Raw genomic sequence first — 18,321 nt, 5'->3', positions numbered from 1 at the left:
AAGATTTCTGCAAATGCAGTTCAACATAGTGAAGTAACATATAGGAAGGAAAGAGCAGGAAATCAGTTTAACATGGTAATTTGAAATCACCGTAGTCTCGGTACCAAGAAAATCCAGTAATCCTGATTAGTAATGTCATCTTTTACCCACAAGATTGAGACAGAAGTCGCTTAGCTGTAAGAGATACTTCATTTGAGATTTAGTGCTGTAAGCAAAAGGCTTCTCCAGGAAAGGATGAAGACAAGTTCACTTGCAATTGCATGCACCGTAAAACAGAAAAGATTTATCCTTCTCTTATAACAATAAGTCAAAGATGTACACAAGTCTCTAAAACATCGAGAAAATATTTCATATAACGAGCTGCAGACCAAGCTTTTTACGAGCTAGTCCTTGCAGACCTTAAAGAAGAAAATGAAAGCAATGAAAGAGTTTTTTCCACGTTTTTCCTGAACTATTACACATCTAAACATGGCTATTAAGAGTTCTCAGAACACTTGACTGCTTTGTAACCATGTACTTAACATAACTGTGTTCATGTAAGCGATGCTATGAATAAATATACAAGCACTTTAATTGCAGTATGTTATTAGGCTGGGCAAATGACTACTCAGCTAACTAACAATTCAGTAGATTTATTTTATACTTTTGAATATACCTGACAAGAATGGCAGTCTAGTGTTCTGTGCAACTGCCTAGCAATTACTATGAATGACTTGTGATATTGCATTTTAAAACACACAAAAGTGTTCTAAAATTTTTGACAGTCTCCTCTTCGTTATGGTTAATAGTTTCACTACAGTGTGTGCCGTAAGAATCGGTATAAATTTTATTGGCATCTTAACAACTTAAGTTCTAATGAATACTTGGGGTTGTTATTTCAAAACGTATTGAGTTTAACTTCTTATTTTTCCACTGAATTGGAAAGCAAAAAAAAAAAATAATAAAAGCCTCCTCCCAGAATTTCAACAGCCATTAGGAAGTGGGCAGTGAAGGAACTAGATGAAATTCTCATACTAGCATCATCCAAATCTAAAAGCTATCATATTAATCCCATAAATAAAAAACATTAAAAGACTGATGCTTTATGGCAAGGTCAGGGAACCTCTTAAGTGTTCTAATCATAATTATTAAAAATCCCAAACCCATAAAACAGCTAGATAAATCACCTGAAAGTTATGATATATGTAAACATAATTGATTTGGATTTCCACTTTATTTGCCATTTAGATTTGAGCCTACACACAATATTCACAACTTTCTCTAGAAACTGGAGAAGTCAAGAACTTTTACTCCAGAACCTCCCACTCCTTAGTCTATTTTTCTCCTGATCACTTGTAACCACTTGCATCCATGAGGCAAGACTTCAAGAAAACCTATTCCAAGACGTTGCAGGTTGGCAACACTTAGAACTGAACAGTACCACCTTTCGTCAATCGCCTGAAAACCTTCAGTAACAAACGGCATTATTAATGGAAAGCCTCCTTTGCTTCCTCAAAAGCCACCCTGTTTTCTAAAAGAACAAACATTATTGTTAGGTATTCAATAGTGACCAACTCATGACAACCAGGTTTCTGTGTTTTAAATGTTCCTTCTCATATTCAAGCACTTGAGTCTGGCAAGTTGCAACCCTGCTTTACTGTTATTCACAAATGGCTTGTCAAAGCATGTTTCAGCTAGAGTAGCTATGTGCAGCTGTTAAATTCATTTGTCTCTCCTTTATAGATGGGATTCTTTGATAGCTGGCATTAAGAAATCCCACAAGTGATGCCAGAGGTTAAATATTACTTAGCATGCCTAGACCACATTAAAAAAAAATGAATAGAAGACATGCTAAAAGGTGCTTTTTCCCCCTTAACAAAAAGGTTAAAGGCATTTGTCTCTGTAAATTGGTTGCCTACGGTGAAGAAAAGGAAAACAAACAATGGACTAAGCAAACCAGCATACAGTTAGGTTTTTTACATTTATTAAGTGCAGATTTTAGAGTTTGAAGACATTTAAAAACACCTATATAAAATCAGACACATACTATTGGACAGAGAAAAATAGCTCTTCCTATCCCACCCATTCCTTCAAAAATTCATACTGTCAAGGAAACCTTCATACATTTTCTTTAAGTACACAAAACACGTACAGGTGAACAATGAAAGTACAATCCAGAAAAGGAGGGAAAGAACATGCATACAACATCATATATCATTAAACACAGCTTCATTTAACATGTTATCTGTCTTTTTCTATTAAAGAATGTACCCTTACTAACAACAGTATTGTCAATTTCAATGCTATTACAATATACATATCTTAAGGTGGTAAAAATACAGTTTCAAACAAGATTTTGATACCAAAAAAGCATCTTTTACAGCTAACTTGATTCAGACTTTTATGATGATAATAAACTGACCTGCACTGAAAAATTTTTCCTTTTAATTCCATCAAGAAAAATGCTTATCATAGAGAAGTCAGAGAAGAAGCAGCAACTGGGGAAGAGAAGCCTGCAAATAAAAGGAGATTGTTCCTACAGTACGTGTTAATAAACCATGGCTGGATTTAAGATGTCCCAGTCATCATCTTCATTTTTCTGTGACAAACCATTTTGCAGACCTCTACACTTCATTGTAGGAAACAATGCACATTTCCTTTAGCTTTCAGTTCCATTCTTCTTAGCTGCCACCCTTTCTTTCCGCAGTTTACAGACAGATCTGCTTTGTGGAGAAGAGGACTTGAGCAGTCACAATATTTATGCCCTAAGTCAACTCACACTCTTACTTCAATTAACTGATAGTAAGAGGTGTTAAAAACAGGAGACTTATAACAGAAATGCCCTGGCTCTTTCATCTTTCTCACCAACCCAAGAACCATGCTTTTCCCTAAAGCACGGCAGCTCCTTTTAGAAATAGGCCCTAGCGATGACTGCTTTTGAAGACTGACTTAATTTTCCTGGAGTGCACATTCAAGACCTCATGGGTACATTTTGCTTGAGTTCTATAATTCACTGGCACAAGAGATGATGCTTGTGGCTGAAGAGAGGGCTCCTTTTACCCATACGTGACTGAGAATCAATAAAAGCAAAACCTTAGTTCACCCTCAGCGAAGCAAACTTCTTCCACCGATTTCAGTACAGGCAACATCATTGCAAGAGCTTCTCCATAATTATGCTAGGCAAGCAGTTTATATAAGAAAACTTTTAAAGTTAACAAATTCTGTCAGGATAGACAAGCTATACTCACTACAGATATTTAAGGAATCATTCCAAGATATCTTAAGTCTTACAAGAACGTATCTTTCACTGGACTTACCCTCCACATTTTGCTGGAGGTCTCCAACAGCTACTTTATTCTGCTCCTACAACACTGTTTGAATTATAGAGGCACTGAAGTCCTACAGCTCACAGTTGAGATCATCCAAACTGGAACCCCAGTCGTACATGGTGGTTACTGCTTCCAAGGAGTGGTACAAGACAGGCAGTGTTCATAGCCACACAGGCAAATGTGGACTGTGAAATGTGAAGATTGCGACTGATGTCAGCTTTCACGACTATACTGGTAATACACTGTAGCAGCAGAGAAGCAACTTCACTGTCTGTTTTGCTGCTTCTATTATTAGAAAAGCAACTGCAAGACTGAAGAATGGGATGGAGTGCTGAAATCCTTTTGAAGTACCTCGAGCTCATGAGTCAGACCACTCGCAGAAGGAGCAAGCTGTACAGCACATTCCTCCCCCGTGACAGACAAAATACATTAACTACCCAGAGGAACATCAATGCATTCATGAACTAATATCCTAATGCTCTAATACCTTACATACTCCAGATGTTATAATGGCCAGAAGAACAAATCAGTTTGAAGCCTAGAAGAAGGAGAAGCAAAACAATGGGGCAGTCTCAATTTTTTCTCCTTATGAAAGAATACTTTTTTACACTTCTAACAGACAGGAAATAAAACATCAGAATAATTAAAGTTTATTAAGGGATACTGAAAATCAAAAGTTAAAAACAATCCTAAGAAGTTTCAAAGTATGCACAAAAATTAGCTATTTAGAAGCACATTGTCAACAAGGTTCTAAAAATACAGAAGAACCTGAACTGACAGTAAATATACTTCAGATTAACTCCTATCACTACAGTTTATATTTAAAGCTGATACTCAGTACCATTTTCACCATTCCTAGATACATTGTGGAAAGAAACACTGTCAATCTATGTTCAAGAATGTTTACTTCCAACATCAAATAAAGACAAAGTTTACAGGACTGTCTTTAAGATGACCATAAACCAAAACCAGGTATATAAGCTAGAAGATGAACTCTTGCCTTTTGTTGGTTAAAAGCTTCTAAAGACTGTGGGGATGACGAAAAAGCTGTAACACCCTAAGTGACAGAAGCAAAGAAACATATTTCCCTAAAACAAGCATTGAAGAGACTCTGAATAGAAGGATCTCAGCTAAGTTGTTACACGGAGCAAGACAAGATTTGCAGCTCACTAAGACTGGCACAATTTTAGAGGGCGAGAAACCTCCTTCAACTATCACAGGGTCACAAGACAGCTTGTATGAAAAAATGTCCCAAGAAATTTTGGTCCACAGATGTTTTATTACTCCCTAGACAGATACTACAGATTTCAAAATTTTAAGGAGAAGAACCAAGACATACAAGTTTTTTTACCAGTTTGCACTTTCTGTCATTCAACCCCAAGGTCAGAGACAACAATGGAAACACCACAGTCAATCCCTCAATGCAAAGAGGTCCAGCAATTGCCTAAAAAGACCCTTTTTGTCAGACAAGGCTGTGGGTCCTACATTTCAGTCTCTTTATCTACAAGGATAATTTTTACAAGTGAGAAAGGATTCTCACCACTCAAGCACGTGACTTTATATACTAAATCCACAGAACACTTTTCCACTTTTTTAAAATGCAAAAGTCAAACCCTTGCAGTTTCACCAGTAACACTGATGTTTACTCTTAACAAGAAGGTAGCCTAACATTGAATTTGCATAAGTTGATACCACAGTCTTAAAAGTCCTGGTCAGCGTATCGTATATTGAAACTACAGTATTTTAAGTATGTTTACAATTGAAAATACATCCTAAGCTCAAAGAAATTGATATCTGCAAGACTGCTATATGAAAAACAGACTGACTTTTGTAGAATTAAAAAAAAGAGGAATTTCAGAATACAACACCATTACAACAATTCAAGCATGTTTCTCTTTGTAAAAGGTTAAGTACCACAGAAAAGCAGTGAGAAGAGGAAAGAGAGTTTCTTTTCTCTGATCAAAAAACATAGCAGTGCAGCTGGGTAACTAAAAAACACTACAAATACAGAGCTTGCTATTATTGTTACCCTTATCACCCTTTCAGGCAAAGAAGAGTTGGCTGTGGCTCTGTATTTTTAACAACTTGAACCCAGCAGGTTACTACAGTACTTTACCCATACTCGTCTGCCCCATCACTGCTGCTGTGCAACTAATCAAGCAGGAACAGAGCTGACAAGCAGGGTCTGACACATCAAACACCAACAGACAGGAACAAGTCAACAAAAGTGCCATGGCGTTTTTGTTTTTATTTTCCCTTTAAAAACTACAGGTATCTTTAAAAAAATTCCCATCTGTTCCATAAGCTGGAGAACTTGTTCCCTCCTGGATTCAAGTCCAAAGAAGTCAGATGCAGGCTTTCCCGCTATATATATCTGAAAAGAATGAGAAATAAAACAGGAGGGAAGAGGAAGATTCATTTAGAGCACACAAAAAAAAGGGGTAAGCTAGTCTGAAATCCAGTATGTCAACACTGGGACTTGAGCTTTAAGAAGGAAAGCTGTAGGAGAGAGATTCATCACCTCCAGCAGCACAAAGCCCAGCTGGAGGCCTGTCACTAGGGTTGTATCCCAGGGGGTCGATACTGGGACCAGTACTGTTTAACATCCTCATTAGCAGCAGCCTGAACAGTAGAACAGAGTGCACCCTCTACAAGTTTGCAGCAAGCTTGCAGACAATGCAGAACCGGGAGGACTGGTTGATAGACCAGATGGTCATGCTGCCATTCAGAGGGATGCAGACAGGCTGGAGAAATGAGCCAACAGGAAACTCAGAGAGTTCAACAAGGGGCAGTGCTGAGTCCCACACCTGGGGAGCAGCTTTGCAGAAAAGGCCCTGGAGTCCTCGTAGACAAGCTGACCACAGGCCAGAAATGCATCCTCATGGCATGGCAAACAGAATCCTGGGCTGCATTAGGAAAAGCACTGCCAGCAGCTGGAGGGAGGTGGTCCTTCCCTCTGCCCCACACTGGGGAGGCGACATCTGGAGTACTAGGTCCAGTTCTGGGTTCCCCCATAAAATAGAAGACGCAGACTTACTGGAGTGAGTCCAACAAAGGGCCACTAAGATGTTTAAGTGACCAGAGCATCTTTCATACAAGGAGAGGCTGAAGGAGCTGGGACTGTTCAGCCTGGAGAAGAAAAGGCTCTGGGGGGGAATCTTACTCATATGTAAGTACCTCATGGGGGTGCAGGGAGAAGAGTAAAGATGACTTAGCCAGACTCTTTCCTGCAGTATCCAGTGACACACTGAGACGCAACGGGCACAAATTGAAATACAAGACACCCACATCAATACAAGGGAAAAAAAAAATATTTTACTGTAAGAGTGGTCAAACACTGGCACAGGTTGCAGTGAGGTTGTGGAGTGTCCATCCTTGGAGCTATTAAAAACCTGACTGGACATGGACCTGGGCAACCTGCTCTAACTGACCTTGCTTTGAGCAGGGGGTTCAACTATATGATCCTCAGAGGCCCCTTCCAACCTAAACAATTCTGTGATCTACAGCCTGATACCAGGAGAAAAAACATAGTGTTAACAGAATTCTTTCTTAGTGGATACCTTCAACTACAACAAAACCTACAATTTCATCCTGCAGCATGAAAAGGAACAGCCTTTACAGTCACAAATCCCATGTTGCAAATACAAACTGACAAGGTTTTTCTGTCTTGCTGCTGCAGAACTGCAGCAAAGACATAAATTTGAAGGATAGTTCAAACCTTAATATGGAAGAAGCAGAATATGATTCACCTAGGATCATCAGACTCAGGAAAAACGTGGGACCAGTAACCAACACCACAAACTTGAGGCAATGATGCATTTTAGCCTGAATAAGCCATTGTGTTCACTGCTATGAAGTCCCGAGATCTTCATCCAAAGACAGAGATCTTCAGATCTTCAATTTTATCTTTATCTGTATCTTTAGCTATGTTACAAAATATTATGGCAAATTAAACTACTCTACTGAGACTGTTTTGTCTGCATGTCAAACACAAAGTATGCAGGCAGCTATGTTCAAATTGAGCTACTTTTAGTTACTCAAACACCAAGACATTCAAATTACTACTTAACACTCAGATACAGTTACTGACACCTACTTAAACATAAAATTTAGATTAGAGTAGTAACAAGTAAACAAAAAAACTCCAACGTGTAGAGTGGGAAGGTCTCAATTATTTCCCCTACTATATTTATCTAAGATATTTCTTATTTTTCCTATTTTGGGCAAGTTGCTGTAATACTTGAGAAGCAAAAGACAGCCACTGCAACATCATGTGAGCATCTGTGCTGGTGGAAAAAAAAACTAAACCAAACCCAAAACAGAAGGGGCAAGCCAGCACAACCAGAGCTATCAGAAGAAGATGGGATGATGGGGCAGCAAGCACCAGTTGGAGCAGAATGAATCCTTATGGAACTGCAGTTTGCTATGCTGGAAGACCTGCTGGGCAAGTCTGGTTGGCCCAAGGTGCAAAGCATAACTAGCACGAGTCACCTAAGTTACCTTCAAAATTGCTATGAATTTCTTTTTAAAACAAACAAACAAACTTGTTAGGCATGTTGTGGTCTTTCAAGCATAGCAAGCATAGAGTTTTGTTTTAAAGAACACTATAACATGTTAAAAATGTGTAAGCCCCCACTCTTCCCTGTAAGCTTAAGTACAAAAGAGAAAGATGAATGTCCTCATTACAAAAATGTTGTAGCCATGTGCCACAGACACTACAGAACAACTATTTAGGCAGGGACAGGGTGACAGCTGTTTGATTTTAGTGGACTTCTGATTTGTTTGAGGAAAGCAAGTTAAAGAAAATATTTTTCTCCCTAAGAGAGCACTCTGAAAGCACACCCGCTGTCACAGTTGAAGTACTGCATTGTAACAATAACCTGAGCTGTCTTTGCAGAGTCAACTGCCTAGGCAGCAGAATCTACCCAGGGGCAGTATCGAAAACTACAATCCTATTACTACAGCTTCCTTTTGAGTCACTGGCAATGGTATGCATTACTAGTTTGATCCTGTTGCTTGTCTTTCCAGATGTGAAATTCCCTGTGATGCCAAAGAGTCATTCGTAAGGTACTTCACTTCCCGCAGCTGTTAAGGTGGCTCAAAAAGTACAGCTACGGTATCATACAGCCTTAAAAAGCTAACAGATACAGAACAAAAGCAGATCTTCCCAGTCAGGTTTCATGGCAGACAATGTCCAGAGAACACAGCCAGGTTCATGGCCCTAAGTAAAGGGATACTTTTCAGATTGTGTAATCAACACCAAAAAACAGTATATCCAAACCAACTGTGTGAAAAATCCCATTAGGGTAATGGTCTATGCAAAGCAAATGACTTGTGAAATAGCAGTCCTGTTACCTCCAGAGAAAGGACTACCTCTTTCAAAGCAGGGGGAATGGTTGAAACCTGCTTTGCAGCCTCAGCTGTTAACTCTAAGGATCTTGATCAAAAGAGAAACAGAAGAAATGCAAGATGCAAACTAGGTGGTCTAGTGCAAGCTGGCTAAAACAAACTAATAATTAACAAGCCATCGTACAGGACCACAGCACTCCCACTGTTTCCATTCAACTGTTTGGCCACTTATGCAGAGTTGCACACAGCAACACCAAAGGACTTTCTGTTAGGAATCAAACTTTCTTCTCTATACAACAAAGTAGAGTCTCCACAGTATAGTCCAGGATAATGTGAATACTGGGGAAACTGGACAAAGACTCCACTGGAGAAAAATGCACCCACAGGACAGAAGCAAGCCTTCAAATAAATAACTGGGGAAAATCTGTAATTCTGTTTCAATAAGACACTAGCAGAGTCTGATAGCTATAAAGAAATAAAAATAAGAATAATCTATTATCATAAATAGGTAAAGTAAAACTTGAAGGAACTTGTTACAGAAAGTTTAAGTATATTCTGTGATAACTGTTGAACTGCCCAAAATGAACTCCTGATAAAGACTGCACAAAATTCACAAAATTTGCACTGGTATTTAAGAGGGAGCAAGCTCTATTACAACAACGTTCTGAAAAAAAATGCTGTTTAGCTCTTTAAAAAAAAGTGAGGTATTTGGAAAGCCACAGTTTTAGCCATATGGAAGATTCTGCTCCTACTTAGCCTAGATTTCCAAGTTAGGCCAGTTGAAAATATGGCTTTAACGAGCAAGTAACTGGTGGCATATAGCAATGAACCTCCCCAGGAAGAGATGGCCATTTCCTCTCCTTTTAAGATTTGTAGATTGCAAGCTTCCTATATCATTCCAAGGAAACCAGAGCATCTAGAAGCTTTTCAGATGTTTTTCCCAAAAAACACAGCTGCGGAAATATCATGAGATATTCAGCAATCTTACAACAAATATCCCAAGGCCATGGAGTATCAAGTCTTTCTGGGAACAGCAGAAGAACTCAACAGAATTTGGTCATTACCTACTGCATAAGGGACTGGAGAAGCTAGCTAGCAATGAAAAGACATGAGTTGGAAGTCTCATTTCCATTTTTAACTGCAAGTTTTAAGTTACTGTATATTTTGGGACCATAAACTTTTCAGAGCACTATACAAGAGGCTCTTTCAGGTAACAGACATGCAGAACGCAGAAAATTGGCACTGGATTGCACAAAGAGTGAGAGCCAATTCTCATAGGAAGCTGATAAAGCATATTATTCTAGTGCACTTATATTGTAGCTAGAGAGGTAACTAATCAAGTGTTTTCTGGTACCCATGAAATTCTCTGAAGTACCTTGAGGTTTATCAAATACAAGAACCAGAAAACTGTTAATAGGGCTGGAAGTGAACAAACATTACTTTTTCTTTAAACAAGATGTGGAACTTGCCTAAAACTCCAAGTGAGAGTTTGCATTCATCTCTCCCTACATACCAAGCCTAATCAAATACCATGGTGAAAAAGCTTGATGGGCCCCCAAGCATTCTACTTAGCTCTAGAACTGTACCACCAGAACGGGGTGCAGGCAAGGGTTACAGCCAAAAGGGTACATATCAAGAAAAGCTGCCAGAGTGAATACAGTTAAGAACTAAGACTATACATTTCAGAAGACGTGCTAGGTTAAAAAAAACCAAACATAATTACACTACTGAGCAAGGAAACTGTTTTCCCAGTGTTCAAATCCAACTGGGCTCAGAAAAACATGATTTTGCATATACCCTTTAAATAAGTCTTATTGATTCAAAAAAATACCAGATCTTCATCAATTTTTCCTCCTAACAGAATCAAACTGCATGACTTTAATCACTGGCTAAAGGTTCAAGTCAAGAAAACCAACAATACTATTACTGGAAATCAAGATTCTGTATATGGTAACACCACCCAGATATCCCAGCTCTGGTCACTACCTTCTGCTTATCCAAATCAAGTTCTGTTACCTCGCAGTTACCTCTTCATATTCTTCAGGTCTTGCCTAAGTTACTACAAAATGCTGTTGACACTGTCTCATTATACAGCTGACGTTTTTCAGCCCAGCTCATGATACAGGACAAATAATTACCACATAAATGTACTGCCAGATATATCTGGAAACCCCTTTACTTTTAGATATCTGTTAAATGGCTCACATGGGAAAGGCAAAAGGCCATTCTGTGCATTTATTTACAGTCTCGCTACAGTGACCTCAGAACTGAGGAGCTTGTCTCCATTTGAGGGAGACTGACAATTTGAACCTCTTCAACTCAGTCAACTCTGGACAGAAAAAACAGAGCTACTGAGTGCCTGAATGATCATAAGAACAAGAAATACATATTGAAACAGTGTATTTCGAGCTTGCAGAAGTAGCATAATCTAAAAATCAATATCCTCAAGCAATAAAACTGGCTACTAATCAAACAGCTGCAGCATTATTCTCTCTTCCCCCAATACAACTCTGCACCATCCTCCAGTTCCAGTGGGTTAGCATTGCTATATACCACAAAACAGAACCAAGTCATTGGACATTTCCAAGCTGCAGTGTGGAGGAGAAAACTTAATAATGGAAGGCATGCAAAGAATCAAAAAATAAGTGGATGCAGATGCAAGGTAGCAGAAGGACAAACCAAAGAAGCCTTTAATGTTTGCACTGTTAGGTTTCAAGGACTTTATTAAACTTCTCACCCGCGCTACAAACAACAGTCTTTATGACAAAGAAGTTATAACATGAACAAGAACTGTAAAAACATTTCCCCTTGAACTTTTTAGATACTATGTTCATTTTTTTTTTTTCAAATAATGGATTCTATAAAGGCCGGGGGGAAAATTATGTTCAGTTATCACAAATTTAATCAAAATAATTTAATCGTAAAACAATAAGAAGCTAATTATGCAGATTAACATAACAGCAAATTCCTACATTCATTTTTATGTTTCTGTTTATGCAAGTCCCATTATTAAAACAAGAGGCAACAGTAAGTTTGAAAAGTGTGCTGGAAAGCGTGTGACAATAATTCTAGCCCAGAACTTAAGCTAGTACTTTTGCTGGTATGATGCAGCAAATGATTCAAGCCAACAAAGCATCTTATCGTATTTAATTTACCACAGGTTATCCTACACCAGTTCAGCAACTCTTAAGAATTAAGTGTGTGGCCATGTTTCAGGTTGCCAGTAAGCACAAGTCCATCATCATAAAATCAGAAGCAACACCTTTAATTGCACTCTCAGGCTATCACAAATGAAGTAATTAGCAGGAAAAAACAACCTCTGTCATTAGATTATTCTAGCTGATGTACCTCAAATGCAGCTGTAGAAAGTTTACTGTTCCTAATTTTAAAAAAAGTTTAGCACTCTGGCATCTGTTACTATTACAAAACAAATAATCCTCTTACACCTGCTGACAACTGCAAAAAAATACCTTGGATTTGTGGCTGACAGTCTTACTGGGACTTTCAGTACTACATTCAGTAGTACTTTTGTCCTGGTTTCTATTGGGATAGAGTTAATTTTCTTTCTAGTAGCTGGTATAGTGTTATGTCTTGGATTCAGTATGAGAAGAATGTTGATAACACACTGATGTTTTCAGTTGTTGCTAAATAGTGTTTAGACTAAGTCAAGGATTCTTCAGCTTCTCATGCCCAGCCAGCAAGAAGGCTGGAGGGGCACAAGAAGTTGGGAGGGGACACAGCCAGGACAGCTGACCCCAAACTGGACAAAGGGGTATTCCATACCATGTGACACCATGCCCAGTATATAAACTGGAGGGAGTTGGCCTGGGGGGGATCGCTGCTCAGGAACTACCTGGGCATCCATCGGCAAGTGGTGAGCAATTGCATTGTACATCACTTGTTTTGTGTATTCCGATCCTTTTATTAGTATTGGCATTTTATTATTGTTGTTATTATTATTATTATTTTATTCCTTTCTGTTCTATTAAACCGTGCTTATCTCAACTCACAAGTTTTACCTTTTTCCTTCTGATTCTCTCTCCATCCCACTGCGGGGGGGGGAAGTGAGCGAGAAGCTGCGTGGTGCTTAGTTGCTGGCTGGGGTTAAACCGCAACTTTTTACTGACATAAAATGGTTGGACTCGATACAAACAAATTTATTCAAACATTCTGAATGGCTGGCTCCAACACCTACCCTTCGTCCTCAGCGCAAAGACTAATATTCAATGCACCTTTCAATGAAATACCCAGGTCCCAATTTTGAAATATGCTGCTGCAATGACAGTAATTGAGGCTTCTCTTCTCTCTCTTCTCCCTCCTCAAATTAAAAAAAAAATTCCACATCTCAGATCAAAAAGTTTTTCTATACATTGGGAGCAAATGGTAAAAATGACAGCAGAAAAATGCTGGGGGAACAAAAAAAAGAAAAAGAACAGACTTCAGAGTACTTCAATTAAAGACAGTACTTCGCTGCAGAGCAGTTTCTCTGGAGAGCACCCGTAAAGGGGTTGAACAAGAGAGTTGTGAAAGAGACTGTGGAAATGGACTTCTTTTCAAATACAGCAAGTGTGCCACAAATGCAAGAAGATACTATGAATCTCAAAACTGCACTTTACAATTACATGATTAATGTGAATAATCCTAAGTCTGTAGGTAGCAATAGGCACTGTAAGCACTTTACATGCAACTTGTCATGATCTGTGGCTACAAGTGCCTTGGCTTACTCATGAAGCACTTGCCAGAAGTGATATAAATTACTCTTTCCTCAGACAAAAAGAAAACTAGGCAAAAACAAATTCATTCCAGCTACAAAAGTCTAGCACTCCCACAGAGTAAGAGCTTTGGTCAATACACTTCAAACATCAAATTCTCCCTATACAACTAAATCTTCCATACTTTGCTCAAAGAAAGCCTGCCTCAAAGCAAACCCAGTGAGTGACCAGACACTCAGATTTACCACATTGTTTTTGCAAAGTATCAGGAAAGGGTGGTAATGAGACTGGAAAAGGAGCAAGCCACATACTACGTTTCTTTCTTCATCATGGCAGCCACCCAAATAACCCTCAGCCTTCCTACAGTGATGCGCAGCTACACCACTCATGGTTATGTGAACTCAGCTCTGCATTTTAGATTTTAAAGTTTAGTAGGCTGTTAAAACATTCGCAAAGAATGTAAGCAAAGGCGATCGGGGGGAGGCACGTTTCAGTATTTTCTCCCTCTCAAATAGATGATGGACAAAAGTGTTTCTCCACCCTGTAAAAATCTTGTCAAACTCCAGAAGCCCAAGGTAGGCATCAAACAACCTTTAAATACATCCAAGACAATACAATTACCTGGGCAAAGGCCTTGCTGTTGTCACATTCCCCTCCTATGTTACTAGGTTAGGAGACCGAAGTATTAGGTTTGATGATATAAATAGAAGTCTCAAAAAAAAAAAATTTAATCACGTTTGTTTTCATGTAATCCACTACATGCAAGAGGCTTAAACAGACATTTATATTAACTGTACCTGCATCCAAAAGCATATTTACAAATGTAAACTGAACTTTATAGATCTTTCATGTTATATTAGTGTATACACAGGCTATGGTTATATTTATTTCCAAGTAAAGCTGTTGCTAGGAGGAACAACTGAATTTTATGCCAGAGACAAGCACAGGAAATAAAAATGGATTATGAAAGAAGAATGCATTTGGAAAGGAAATTGGCAGTTACCAGAGTTGGAGTTCTGCCAGGCCATCTATATATATTTATGCATATCAAAATAGACCAGGTTCAGGTACAAAACTCAAGAGGCCACCTTTCTAATGTAATGCCTTCACACATGCTGCAGAGTGGCACAGAACCCTTCTTGACAGACTCTAATGCTGCTGACCACCGACACTGTTGCTCTCTCCCAGGTCTCCCCAAATACACTCAGATACACCTCATGCTTCTACATGTCCCTGGGTCAGATTCATAATGGACTTTTTCTTTAGCTCTGCCCTGTCTACAGTAATCTGAGCATCACTGCTCTTTCTTGAGAGTTTCAGTCAGGTTGATGCCCCTCCAGTCCTCCTTTTAGGAGGCTACACCAACTCCTGTTTTACATACAGAGTAGAAACTCTTAAAAAACACAATACTTCAAGTTCTTTTACCACCTTGTCCTTTTTCCTAATATTAAGACTAAAACAGTTATCTGCATATGCCTTTTGGATCTAAAAGGCTATGATAAGCAAGGTGGATTAAACATCACCTAAAGGAAAGGAATCTGCTTCACACACTGTCTGCCACTGCCAGATTAACACGTTGCTCCAGAAGCAGAAATAAGAAAGCCTGGTTTCCCAAAAACTTGTTGTCTAACCTCCTTCTCCTCAATGGGCTGGACAAGACGTGCCAGCACTGTGGCAAACCCCAAACCATCGATGCAGTGGTTGGACATGCAGCAGATGCCAAGCAAGACATATGATGGCCAAATCTGCCTGCGCTACCCTCAGCTGAGGCACTAACTTGGGTCTCTCTCTTTTCTCCATTCAGCTGCAAATTTTCACAAAACTCATGAGAACACCATTATGTCTGAAATCTCAACCATCTGGTCAATCACAGACAGATTTGCAAGGAGGCAAATCAGAAGTATGGGAGAGGTGAGAGAAAAAAAAGCTGTTAAACAAGTAGCTTAAACCCATCAGGAAACTATGCTTAAAACACTGTCACATTTATCTACATAGATAATAAAATACCCAAGTCACCAAATTGCATTAAAATAGTGTTCAATGGCCCACCCTAAACACCACACTCAAACATAACTGACACTTAAATTAACCAAAACCACATATTCTTAACGTTAATGTTTTTTTCCCCAGACACTACAGACTTTCACAGAAACTGCATGTGCTTGTAACTTCGGGATGCTAGAAAACAAATGAAACTAAATTAAAAAAACTCAGACAAAATCCTCCTTTTTGCCACCAAAAAAACCACACCCACGAGCACTTATGCCGTTATAGTCATGAATCAACTTTCCAGAACCTGCGTCCTCCCAAACAGCAGCAATGCTGGCCCTTGCTCTTAGAACACCATTTCTATTTTTAGTTCTACGTAACTGAGAAGCAGTAATAAAGCTATTAATCCTTCCTCTCCTCCTTAAATTACAAAACTGAAGTGAATCTCTAAGCTAGTTTAAACTATCAGACTCCTTAAATAGGGACAATTCCTTACCTTTTAGAACTATAAAGTTTAAACAAGAAGTTTTCAGATTATGTTGTATGACTCAAAAGAAGTAACACCATTGACACTATCCTGCAAAGTCAGTATTTGTGAAAAGACATAATGAAGGTATTTAAGAAAAAACAAACAAACAAAACTCCCAGGCACTGCTGACAGTGTGTGTATTAAATCTTAAGGACTTTAATTTTCTACCTTCCAACAACACTAAAAGTCCCCTTCTTTACATAGAGGCAGGGAGATTGCAACTCTTCTACTCTATTCTGCCCAGGAAACAGAATCACTGAGTTGTCGAATTCAGTTAGGATTCAAGTTTGGCTGTAAATGAAATTGTTCTGATTTTATTTCAACTTGCACTAATGAAGCTGTTGACCCTCTTAGAGCCCTTTCTTAACTCTTCAATAGCTTTAAAACAACTGAGACAAAAACAGCAAGTGTGAAGTTGAACCACTGATATTTTTAATATTATTCTCCATCTTGTACTTTATGTATTTTATAACAGAATGTATAGATGTGGACTGAGCCAAAACTTTCCCTCTCCACCATGATACTAATCTCCTTCCTAAACTGCTACTTTACTTAAATGTTCATTACTTTGGATTGTTCAAGTCTGAACAACAACTGTGTTTTGTTGGCTATTCATACGGCTTAAGTACTTTTGAAGTTCTTTACAGTTGTCTCTGTAGCTGACAAACTCAAACAGTACGCATACAAAACTTCAGAGGAACCCCACTGCTAAGCTTTCATCAAAATGAACACTGGTCTTTTTATTACTTTATCAACTGTTTTCAGTTTACGATAACCCATTGTTCTCACCCTATGCTTAGTTTTCTTCTCTAAAGGAACTTTGCAGAAGGCACTTTTCCAGTCTCAACACTAACCAGTTAACAAAATAGTAAGAAAAAGTGAAGAAGTCTACTTCATTGACATTTTATTCACATACTAGAGGCCCTATCCTGCACAGGACTGCTCTTTTGAATAGGGGCCATAAGCAGTAGTTCAACAAATACATTGAAGTTGGTACTGTCACGAAAAGATGCAGTTCCTTCCTCTTTCCTTTTGCTATACGTACCCACCTTCTTCTTTCACCACTACCGCAAAATGAACTGGGTTAGGGACTGTGTTTTGTCAGTCACTCAGCAAAAAAAGGGGGTGGGTCATTTTAGTGTGGATCAGGGCTGTGATCCAGATCACCACACAATCATTAAAATATTTGGCCAATAAAACTGAAGCAGCAGTGGTAGGATGAGTCTGAAAGGCTGGGACTGGCTTTCTTCAGTGGCACTCCCTGCTTGAAATGGTTGAGAGGGGAGAGGAAAAAAAAAAAAAAGAAAAAAGAAACCAGCCTCATATGCAGAATCCCTCACTGGTGTCACAGAGTATTTTTAGGAATGCAAACAGATCAGCCTTATTTATTTCAGTAACTGCATATACAAACGGCTGGACTATTATCTCAACTGTGGTGACTGCAACAGCAGTGCAATTACATGCCTACGCAAGCCCACATTTGACATGTCATCTTAAGCATTAGAGTTTATATTCCACTATAATAAATGCAAGCAGATTACGTATCTTGGAGCTGTATTTTGGCTCAGTTCATGCTGGAAAGTTACACCACTAAGCTTATATTCCATAAAGGATTTACTAACTACCCTGTCTAATTAAGCTTGTGCAACTCTTCCATTTTTAAGATCCTGTTTTCAGTGGCTTAAAACCTTGTCAAACTAACCTTTGGCAAGACTTCTCTGTCCCTCACACACACACACAACAGAGAAAGGGAAAGTGACATGTTCTGTTCAACTGTTTGAGTTTCATTCTAAAAAAGTAATTTCCCAGTACAAAATGACAGAGAAAATAGGTTTTATCCACCTTAAATATCCAATTTTTTCTCCAGTTTTCTTGAAAAGCTCTAAAATTTCTATGCTTTAGAACAGTTACATTAAATGAGAATGAGAAATTGCATCTCTGACATAAAGGCGTCATCTCCAGCATGTTCCAATACAGACACAATCACACTGTCAAAGTGGAAAAAAATTTCTCCTTCATACACTCTGCAAAGAATTTGTGGACAAAGAATTTAACTACCTAAGATTTTGCTTCTCCAAATCAGAGCTGGACAAGAGCCTTCCTGTAATTATTTCACATGGTTCCTAAAAGCCTACCATCAAGAAAAAGAACAAGAAAAGTTACAGAGAACGGAGACACATCTCTGAGGTATTCTTAATCATATCCTTTCAGGCACTCAACTAGCAACAAACAGAGAAGATGATTAGTGTTAATAGATACACTAAAAACAAAGGCCCAGAAGAACTAGGAGGGAAGAAAACACACCCTAAAAATAGCAAACTCTGCCATAAGCAGGAATAGGACCCAGAATTCCCCAAAATTTGTCTTCCTTTGGCTGTTAGCACATAAGCTAATTCAGAAGCATCCCACAGCCGTTCCTGGACTTAAAAATAAA

At 38.7% G+C, this 18,321-nt stretch overlaps 1 protein-coding gene across 4 annotated transcripts in view; it reads right to left on the bottom strand.

Moving 5' to 3' along the window:
* The window catches only part of LPGAT1 (lysophosphatidylglycerol acyltransferase 1), a 66,783-nt gene that overhangs the window by 41,194 nt on the left and 7,268 nt on the right, over positions 1 to 18,321 (bottom strand). The window lies entirely within an intron of this gene.

The sequence above is a fragment of the Haliaeetus albicilla genome, chromosome 13, assembly GCF_947461875.1.
Source record: "Haliaeetus albicilla chromosome 13, bHalAlb1.1, whole genome shotgun sequence".
NCBI lineage: Eukaryota > Metazoa > Chordata > Aves > Accipitriformes > Accipitridae > Haliaeetus > Haliaeetus albicilla.
Note: the sequence above shows the minus strand (reverse complement) of the source record. Positions and strands in the feature narration are given on the sequence as shown.